Raw genomic sequence first — 10,000 nt, forward strand, 5'->3', positions numbered from 1 at the left:
AAAATGTGCAAAATCATCTCAAATATCCTGCCCATTTATTTTTCGAGGACCCAAGTGTCGAACTGACCACCTCGGAAAAGAAGAGAGAGAGAGAGAGAGAGATGAGAGAGAGAGGAGAGAGATAGACTATTCGTGTAATCGCCCTTATTTCAATATTTCTGAACAAATAGTACATTTAAATTTTTCACTTCTGCACCTGTTTGCTAATAATAATAATAATAATAATAATAATAATAATAATGTTGAAAGAATTCAACAGTAAATGCTACAAGTCTTAAGAGGCTGGACAGCAAGACTGAACAAAGGAAGCCGGAATGTAGGTGATGTAATAGGCTTAAAATAGCAAAAACAAAACAAAAACAAATCGGGCTCAGCTGCGAGCCGAAGGGACGCCACTAACATCATTAAAAAGTATAGAGCCTCAATTGAGGCACAGTATTGGGACCCTCCCACCTGCTTCTACGAACGAGGAAAGAAAAGACATGAAGGATGAACTCCGTCCACGTTGTATAGATATCAAATAACGTTACGATTGCATTGCATATACAGATTACATGTAAAATATTAATTTAGAGAATTGTTTACCTTATTATTTACTGAGCTCCATTTACATTTACTTTGCATTTATATTTTTACCATTTCCACTCTACTTATTGTAACACCACTTATTTCATGACGCATCGTGGCAACATTGCTATTATATGCGGCAACACTGTTATTGTTTCCCTCCATATATACGATGCATTAATCGGTTCCTGTCCTGTGGCTACTGAGATGTGAAGCACGGAACTTCCTTCCGCCTTCACATCGCTTTAGGTATCAATATTTGGAATTTTAAAGGACCTGCGGTTTCAATTCATTCCATGGACGTCTGTGGCAGGGTTACAAGCCACAATAACACACGTGACTCACGGAAGAGGAATTGGCGTGCCTAGGACGGAGGGACGGTTGACGAATCACTTGAGGGAATTAATCTATGGTTCGACGATGCTTTTTTCAAGATGTATCAGGGAATAATGAACAAGTAGAGACGATCTTAGTCTATATTCAGCTGTCGTGGCGGAGATGGACTTGTTTTTAATAGATATTCCAATTAGCCTTGCTTTTCCTGGCTTTGGCCAGAGATTAAACATGAATTTAAAAAGTAATTTTTGGTTTTAATTTAGCCGAATATGACACAAGAATTGATTCGTAAAAATTTGTCTTAATTAAGTGGTTCGTTGTCAGTATCACACATTTTTAAGTCCTTTTCTTCCGATCAATTTTTCAGATGAGCAGATCGAAAATAGGACTTTTTGGACATCAATTTTTCTCATAAAATTTCAGTTCATTTTTATTATAAAAATTTTTTTCTTTATTATGTGTGTTTGTATGTGTGTATCCTGATAAGGTGGCGATCCCCCGGTGAATATTACTGACCAGGCCAGAGTAATATATCAAGAGTTCTCTCTCTCTCTCTCTCTCTCTCTCTCTCTCTCTCTCTCTCTCTCTCTCTCTCTACGTACGATTCTTTGTGTAATTTTCGTGATTTATGCATTCTTAGTTTCTGCGTTCGTAATTTATGCATTAGTAATTATGCATTAATAATTTATGCATTCTTAGTTTATGCTTCAATAATTAAAGCATTTTTAGTTTATATATCTTCATTTATGCATTCGTTATATATGCACTAATGTTTTATGCATTCGTAATGTATGCACTTTTAGTTTATTCATTTTTACTTTTTGCATTCGTTATGTTGCATTCCCAGTTCATGAATTAATTTATGCATCGTATTCTATGCATACTTAGTTTATACATTCGTAATTGATGCGAAAATTAATGCAGTTAGATAAATGATATATTATTATATATATATATATATATATATATATATATATATATATATATATATATATATATATATATATATATATATATATATATAAATATATATATATATATTAGAAATGAAGAAAACAGGTCAGAAGATTTAAACCGTTTATTTCATCGGAAATTAAATTACCGAAGAAAGCGACGTCACTCGTTCCAGTGGAGCCTAGAATCGTAGCAGAAGAGACCGAGAGTTGTTCCTGGACCATAGTAATATCTTATCCGTAAGTAAGGTACTGGGTGGAATGCCCTCCTCCAAAGATCCGCCCTGGTCTGAAGCCCACCTACCGAAGCCTCCGAAACCACCGCCTGGTCTGAAGCCTCCCCGAAGCCTCCGAAGGCCTCCTCCGAAGCCTCCGTAGCCACGGTGGGGATCTGCCTCAGGATCCGCCCCAAGAGCATAAGGGTCGGGCATGGCTGTTGCAAAGCAAGCGAGGTGCCAAGATGGCGGCCATCACGGACCGAGGCGGCTGAGGACTTAAACCTTTGGGGTTTTAAAAAGAAGACGGTTCATACAGTGATGTGTATCGTCGTGACACTTTATTATTATTGTTATTGTTTATTTAGAAGACGAACCCTACTCCTGCGAAACAAGGCCGCCACAATGACTATTAAATGACGATATTCAAGCTTACAAAGAAGGAACAGGCGGTGATGGGAAATGCAGAAAGAAGAGATCACTTGAGTTAAAAAGATTCATGAAGGCTTTGATAAAAATGTCAGGAAATGATCAAAGCACAAGGAGAACTGTTTACATACACAGGCAAACGCATTTAACAAGAATCGTTTGAACAAACAGAAGTATGTCCAGGTTCCCGGATGACTGACAATTATTGGTTAGCGAACTTAAGAAAACATGATTTATAAAAGCTCTAGGGTACGCTTACAACTGTGGAATTCATAAGCTTTATAATGATCCTTCGTGGTTTTCGTACACACACAAGACATCTACGGTGCCCCGTAGGCATTACAGAAAGGTCTTTGCAGTGTCGTTTCGGCCCTTAGCTACAAACCCTTTCATTCCTTTTTACTGTACCTCTATCCATAGTCGTCTTTTTCTTGCTGTCCACCCTCTCTCCTAACAATTATTTTATACAGCAACTGCTTTGAGGTTTTCCTCCTGTTACACATTTCAAACCTTTTTATTGTCAATTTTCTCTTCAGCGCTGAGTGAACTCATAGGTCCCAGTTCTTGGCCTTAGGCCAAAATTCAATTATTCTATTTCAGTTCTAAGGACGGTTATGCTATAAGGTAGGCTAACTAACATGGAACCTCATAATAATTAAGGTTATAGACACAAAAATTGACTTAAAATTCCCAAGATATTTCGGGAACTTGATAAGAACGTATACTACAGTTTGGTAAGCAATGCCCTTTCCTAGTTACTTATATGAAGACATGGACTTACAAGAGCCCTGCTTATGTCACTGGAAGGCCTACTAGCAATATTATTTAAGTGAATTCATGGTGGCTACTTTTAATGTATAAATCAGCTACAGCGGACGTCCAATATAAAGTATTAATATGCCCTGGGTCAGATATGACGTCGAATCATGTCAGCTGTTGGATGTCCTCTTAATGCGTAGTCAGGGCCAGACGGGTTTTCGTTTATTATCAAGAGTTAGGTTCAATATATTTTTCTATTTTGCAATATTTTTTTATAATAAATGACAAGAGGCTGACCAATTTTATGTCAACATAACTTTTTTATTCTCTCAAAAAAAATGAAAATCTGTAGACAAATCAGCGTAACAATACTGTAACAATATTTTGGAACTCTCCCTACCCAGATAGTGACCCCGTGGGGTTTTTGGTATCCCGAAAATACTGAAATATATAATAACGAAAAGTTACCCTACCCCAAACCCCCTACCCAAAGAGTGTTTAGTCGCTATAGAAAAATGAAAAAAAAAAAAATTAAAAACGCCTTGGATTACTATCTAGGAAGCATCAAAATCTCCGTTCAAACTCACGAATTTCATGATGACGGTGGAGAGGATACTGTTTGGTTGTCTCTTTCAGTCAGAAGATACTGTGTGTGTGTCTTCCCAAAGTGTCTGCTGTATTTATACCCAAAACCTGGCTCGTTGCCAGATGTCACCGGAGAGAGAATTCCACGCCGGAAAACAGGGTTCGAATGGGGGTTTTCCCCCTCGAAGAGTTGCCGGACTTGAAATCGGAGAACTAACAGTTTTTATTTTTCTATTTCATCGTTCCTTCCTTTTCGCAGTTCGCTACAGACGCGCTGGAATAACCGGGAATGCCCCGAGGAATTAGGAATTCGTTGGCGGAGGGTCGTGAGTTGCTTTTTTTATATCCCTTCTAGGAAAAGTGATTTATGGTACGGAATTCCCAATCTGAGGCTTTTTTTTTATGGCCTTGTGTTATTCTTCTACGTAGCATCAATCTCCATAGAGAGAGAGAGAGAGAGAGGTCATTCTCATCATATTTACTCATACTTTTATTAACTCCAATAAAAAAATTCCATTTTTAAGATTAATTCCTAGGTAGAGCGAATTGGATATTATTGGACGTTTGTTGCTTAATGCATATGTATGAATCACGGTGATGCGATAAAAATTCTTATATAAATATAATATAATATATATAATATATATATATATATATATATATATATAATATATATATATATATATATATATATATATTTATATATATACTTATATATATGCATATATTTAAAAAAATCATAGTAGATGCACGTGACTTCATTAAATATGCGAATAGAACAGAAAAATGATAGGCAGAAATCCAAGCACTTTCGTTTTTACAATGTCTTAGTAAAGACGAAAACGCTTGGATTTCTGCCTATTATAATTTTCCTGTGGTATTTGCTTATATTTATGTATATATATTTATATATATATATATATATATATATATATATATATATATATATATATATATATATATATATATAGTATATATATATATATATATATTTATATTATTATATATATATTATATATATATATATATATATATATATATGTATGTATATATATATATATATATATATATATATATATATATATATATTTTATGTATATATATTATATATATATATATATATATATATATATATATATATATTTATGTATATATATATATATATATATATATATATATATATATATATAATTTATATATATATATAATATATATATATATTACGTATATATATATATATATATATATATATATATATATATATATATATATATATATAATTACACACATATATATAGATAAAATTTTTTTACATATATATATATATATATATATATATATATATATATATATATATATATATAATTTATTTATTTGTATTTTTTTACTTATCTTTATAATTTTTTGTCCTATTTATTTTACGTTTGTGTTTTTTAAAGTTGTCCTTTTATTTGTTCCTATTATATTATAAGTTTGTAAATTCATTGTGCAACTTTTATTTCTAATTTTAAATTCTTCACATTATTGTAATTTATGTTATCTATTTTGTTCAGCCCTCGAAAATGTAATGAAGACATTATGAAACGGGAATAAATTGACCCCTTTTAGCAAGTCTTTATGTCCTCCTTTTCATTGATGTATATCCGACTGTGACCACCGCTGTTTGTATATATATATATATATATATATATATATATATATATATATATATATATATATATAATATATATATATATATATGAAATTGTTAATTGCCACAATGCCCTCTTAACTTCTTGAATTCAAGATGGCATTGTGGCCGTTACAATTTCATATATATATCTATAAATATATATATATACACATATATATACTTATGATATATCTATATCTTATATCTATTATATAATAATGTGGATCTGTATATATATATATGTATATATATAATAATACATCTAATATAATATACAATAGCTTATATATGTATAAACAAAACAGTTATTTAATTAACGCGGCAATTTTAGTTAACCATTAATTTCAAATAAGTGGAAAACAATAAACTTATACATTGTACAAGTTTATTTAAGGAAACCTCCGACAACCAACCTTTTGAACTCAGTGGCCCCTTTCCATGTGAATAGGTTTCATCTACTGAAATATTTAAGATAATAATAATAATAATAATAATAATAAAATAATAATAATAATAATAATAATAATAATAATAATAATAATAATAATAATAATAATAATAATAATAATAATAATAATAATAATAATAATAATAATAATAATGTTGAAAGAATTCAACAGTCAAGGCTACAAGAGACTTTTAAGAGGCTGAACAGCAAGACTGAACAAAGGAAGCCGGAATGTAGGTGATGTAATAGTCTTAAAAAAGCACAAAACAAAAACAAAGCGGGCTCTGCTAGGAGCCGAAGGGACGCCGCTAACATTATCTATACGTACAGGGCATCAATTGAGGCACGGCAACGGGACCCTCCCACCTACTACCACGAACGAGGAAAGAAAAGATATGAACTCCGTCCACGTTGTATAGATATCAAATAACGTTACGATTGCATTGCATATACAGATTACATGTATACTATTAATTTAGAGAATTGTTTACCTTATTATTTACTGAGCTCCATTTACATTTACTTTGCATTTATATTTTTACCATTTCCACTCTACTTATTGTAACACCACTTATTTCATGACGCATCGTGGCAACATTGCTATTATATGCGGCAACACTGTTATTGTTTCCCTCCATATATACGATGCATTAATCGGTTCCTGTCTTGTGTCTACTGAGACGTGAAGCACGGAACTTCCTTCCGCCTTCACGTCGCTTTAAGTATCAATATGTGGAATTTTAAAGGACCTGCGGTTTCAATTCATTCCATGGACGTCTGTGGCAGGGTTACAAGCCACAATAACACACGTGACTCACGGAAGAGGAATTGGCGTGCCTAGGACGGAGGGACGGTTGACGAATCACTTGAGGGAATTAATGTACGGTTCGACGATGCTTTTTTCAAGATGTATCAGGGAATAATGAACAAGTAAAGACGAACTTAGTCTATACTCAGCTGTCGTGGCGGAGATGGACTTGTTTTTAATAGATATTCCAATTAGCCTTGCTTTTCCTGGCTTTGGCCAGAGATTAAACATGAATTTAAAAAGTAATTTTTGGTTTTAATTTAGCCGAATATGACACAAGAATTGATTCGTAAAAATTTGTCTTAATTAAGTGGTTCGTTGTCAGTATCACACATTTTTAAGTCCTTTTCTTCCGATCAATTTTTCAGATGAGCAGATCGAAAATAGGACTTTTTGGACATCAATTTTTCTCATAAAATTTCAGTTCGTTTTTATTATTAAATTTTTTTCTTTATTATGTGTGTTTGTATGTGTGTATCCTGATAAGGTGGCGATCCCCCAGTGAACATTACTGACCAGGCCAGAGTAATATATCAAGAGTTCTCTCTCTCTCTCTCTCTCTCTCTCTCTCTCTCTCTCTCTCTCTCTCTCTCTCTCTCTCTCTGCGTACGATTCTTTGTGTAATTTTCGCGATTTATGCATTCTTAGTTTCTGCGTTCGTATTTATGCATTCGTTATTATGCATTAATAATTTATGCATTCTTAGTTTATGCATCAGTAATTAAAGCATTTTTAGTTTATAAATCTTCATTCATGCATTCGTTATATATGCACTCTTGTTTTATGCATTCGTAATGTATGCACTTTTAGTTTATTCATTTTCAGTTTTTGCATTCGTTATGTATACATTCCCAGGTAATGCATTAATTTATGCATCGTATTCTATGCATACTAAGTTTATACATTCGTAATTGATGCAAAAATTAATGCAGTTAGATAAATGACATTTTATATATATTATATATATATATATATATATATATATATATATATATATATAACTATATTTTAGGAAATGAAGAAAACAGGTCAGAAGATTAAACCGTTTATTTCATCGGAAATTAAATTCCCGAAGAAGCGACGTCACTCGTTCCAGTGGAGCCCAGAATCGTAGCAGAAGAGACCGAAAGTTGTTCCTGGACATAGTAGATCTATCCGTAGTAAGGTCTGTGGAATCCTCCTCCAAATCCGCCTGGTCTGAAGCCACCTCCGAAGCCTCCGAAACCGCCTCGGTCTGAAGCCTCCTCCGAAGCCTCCAAAGCCTCCTCCGAAGCCTCCGTAGCCACGGTGGGGATCTGCCTCAGGATCCGCCAGAGCATAAGGGTCGGGCATGGCTGTTGCAAAGCAAGCGAGTGCCAAGATGGCGGCCATCACGACGAGGCTGAGATTAACCTGGGGTTAAAAAGAAGACGGTTCATACAGTGATGTATATCATCATGGCACTTTATTATTATTATTATTGTTTATTTAGAAGACGAACCCTACTCCTGCGAAACAAGGCCGCCACAATGACTATTAAATGACTTGATATTCAAGCTTCCAAAGAAAGAACAGGCGGTGATGGGAAATGCAGAAAGAAGAGATCACTTGTTAAAAAGATTCATGAAGGCTTTGATAAAAATGTCAGGAAATGATCAAAGCACAAGGAGAACTGTTTACATACACAGGCAAGCGCATTTAACATGAATCGTTTGAACAAACAGAAGTATGTCCAGGTTCCCGGTTGACTGACAATTACTGGTTAGCGAACTTAAGAAAACATGATTTATGAAAGCTCTAGGGTACGCTTACAACTCTGGAATTCATAAGCTTTATAATGATCCTTCATGGTTTTCGTACACACACAAGACAATCTACGGTGCCCCGTAGGCATTACTTAAAGGTCTTTGCAGTGTCCTTTCGGCCCTTAGCTACAAACCCTTTCATTCCTTTTTACTGTACTCATCCATAGTCTCTTTCTTGCTGGTCCACCCTCTCTCTAACAATTATTTTATACGGCAACTGCTTTGAGGTTTTCCTCCTGTTACACCTTTCAAACCTTTTTATTGTCAATTTTCTCTTCAGCGCTGAGTGAACTCATGGGTCCCAGTTCTTGGCCTTGGGCCAAAATTCAATATTCTATTTCATTCTAAGTCGGTTATGCTATAAGGTAGGCTAACTAACATGGAACCTCATAATTAAGGTTATAGACACAAAAATTGACTAAAAATACCCAAGATATTTCGGGAACTTGATAAGAACGTATACTACAGTTTGGTAAGCAATGCCCTTTCCTAGTTACTTATATGAAGACACGTACTTACAAGAGCCCTGCTTATGTCACTGGAAAGCCTACTAGCAATATTATTTAAGTGAATTCATGGTGGCTACTTTTAATGTATAAATCAGCTACAGCGGACGTTCAATATAAAGTATTAATATGCCCTGAGTCAGATATGACGTCGAATCATGTCAGCTGTTGGATGTCTTCATAATGCGTAGTCAAGGCCAGACGGGTTTTCGTTTATTATCAAGAGTTAGGTTCGATATATTATTCTATTTTGTAATATTTTTTTTATAATAAATGACAAGAGGCTGACCAATTTTATGTCAACATAACTTTTTTATTCTCTCAAAAAAAAAATGAAAATCTGTAGACAAATCAGCGTCTTAATACTGTAACAATATTTTGGAACTCTCCCAGATAGTGACCCACGGGGTTTTTGTATCCAAAAGACTGAATATATAAAGAAAATTACCCCACCCCAACCCCCACCCAAGAGTGTTTAGTCCTAGAGAAAAAAATGAAAAAAAAAAAAAAAATTAAAAACGCCTTGGATCACTATCTAGGAAGCATCAAAATCTCCGTTCAAACTCACGAATTTCATGATGACGGTGGAAAGGATACTGTTTGGTTGTCTCTTTCAGTCCGAAAGATACTGTATGTGTGTCTTTCCAAAGTGTCTGCACTATTTATACCCAAAACCTGGCACGTTGCTGGATGCCACCGGAGAGAAAATTCCACGCCGGAAAACAGTATTCAAATGGGGGTCTTCCCCGTGAAGAGTTGCCGGACGTCGCCAGATTTGAAATCGGAGAACGAACGCTTTTAATTTCTCTTTTTTCATCGTTCCTTCCTTTTCGCCGGTTCGCTACAGACGCGCTGGAATAACGGGAATGCCCAGAGATATTTTAGAATTCGGTAGTTCGATGGCCCAGGGCGTGGGTCATCGTTCGGATTAACCAGAA

At 34.3% G+C, this 10,000-nt stretch overlaps 2 long non-coding RNA genes across 2 annotated transcripts in view; one reads left to right on the forward strand and one right to left on the reverse strand.

Moving 5' to 3' along the window:
• Positions 1-10,000, forward strand: part of LOC135205822 (uncharacterized) — a 183,815-nt gene that overhangs the window by 125,270 nt on the left and 48,545 nt on the right. The gene's annotated exons all lie outside the window — the stretch shown is intronic.
• On the reverse strand, positions 7,805-9,815 carry LOC135204312 (uncharacterized). Its single transcript, XR_010312170.1, has 2 exons — positions 9,631-9,815; positions 7,805-8,164 (listed from the first exon to the last, which is right to left on the reverse strand). It is a non-coding gene; the product is annotated as an uncharacterized LOC135204312 (long non-coding RNA).

This window comes from Macrobrachium nipponense, chromosome 24 (assembly GCF_015104395.2).
Source record: "Macrobrachium nipponense isolate FS-2020 chromosome 24, ASM1510439v2, whole genome shotgun sequence".
Lineage (NCBI taxonomy): Eukaryota > Metazoa > Arthropoda > Malacostraca > Decapoda > Palaemonidae > Macrobrachium > Macrobrachium nipponense.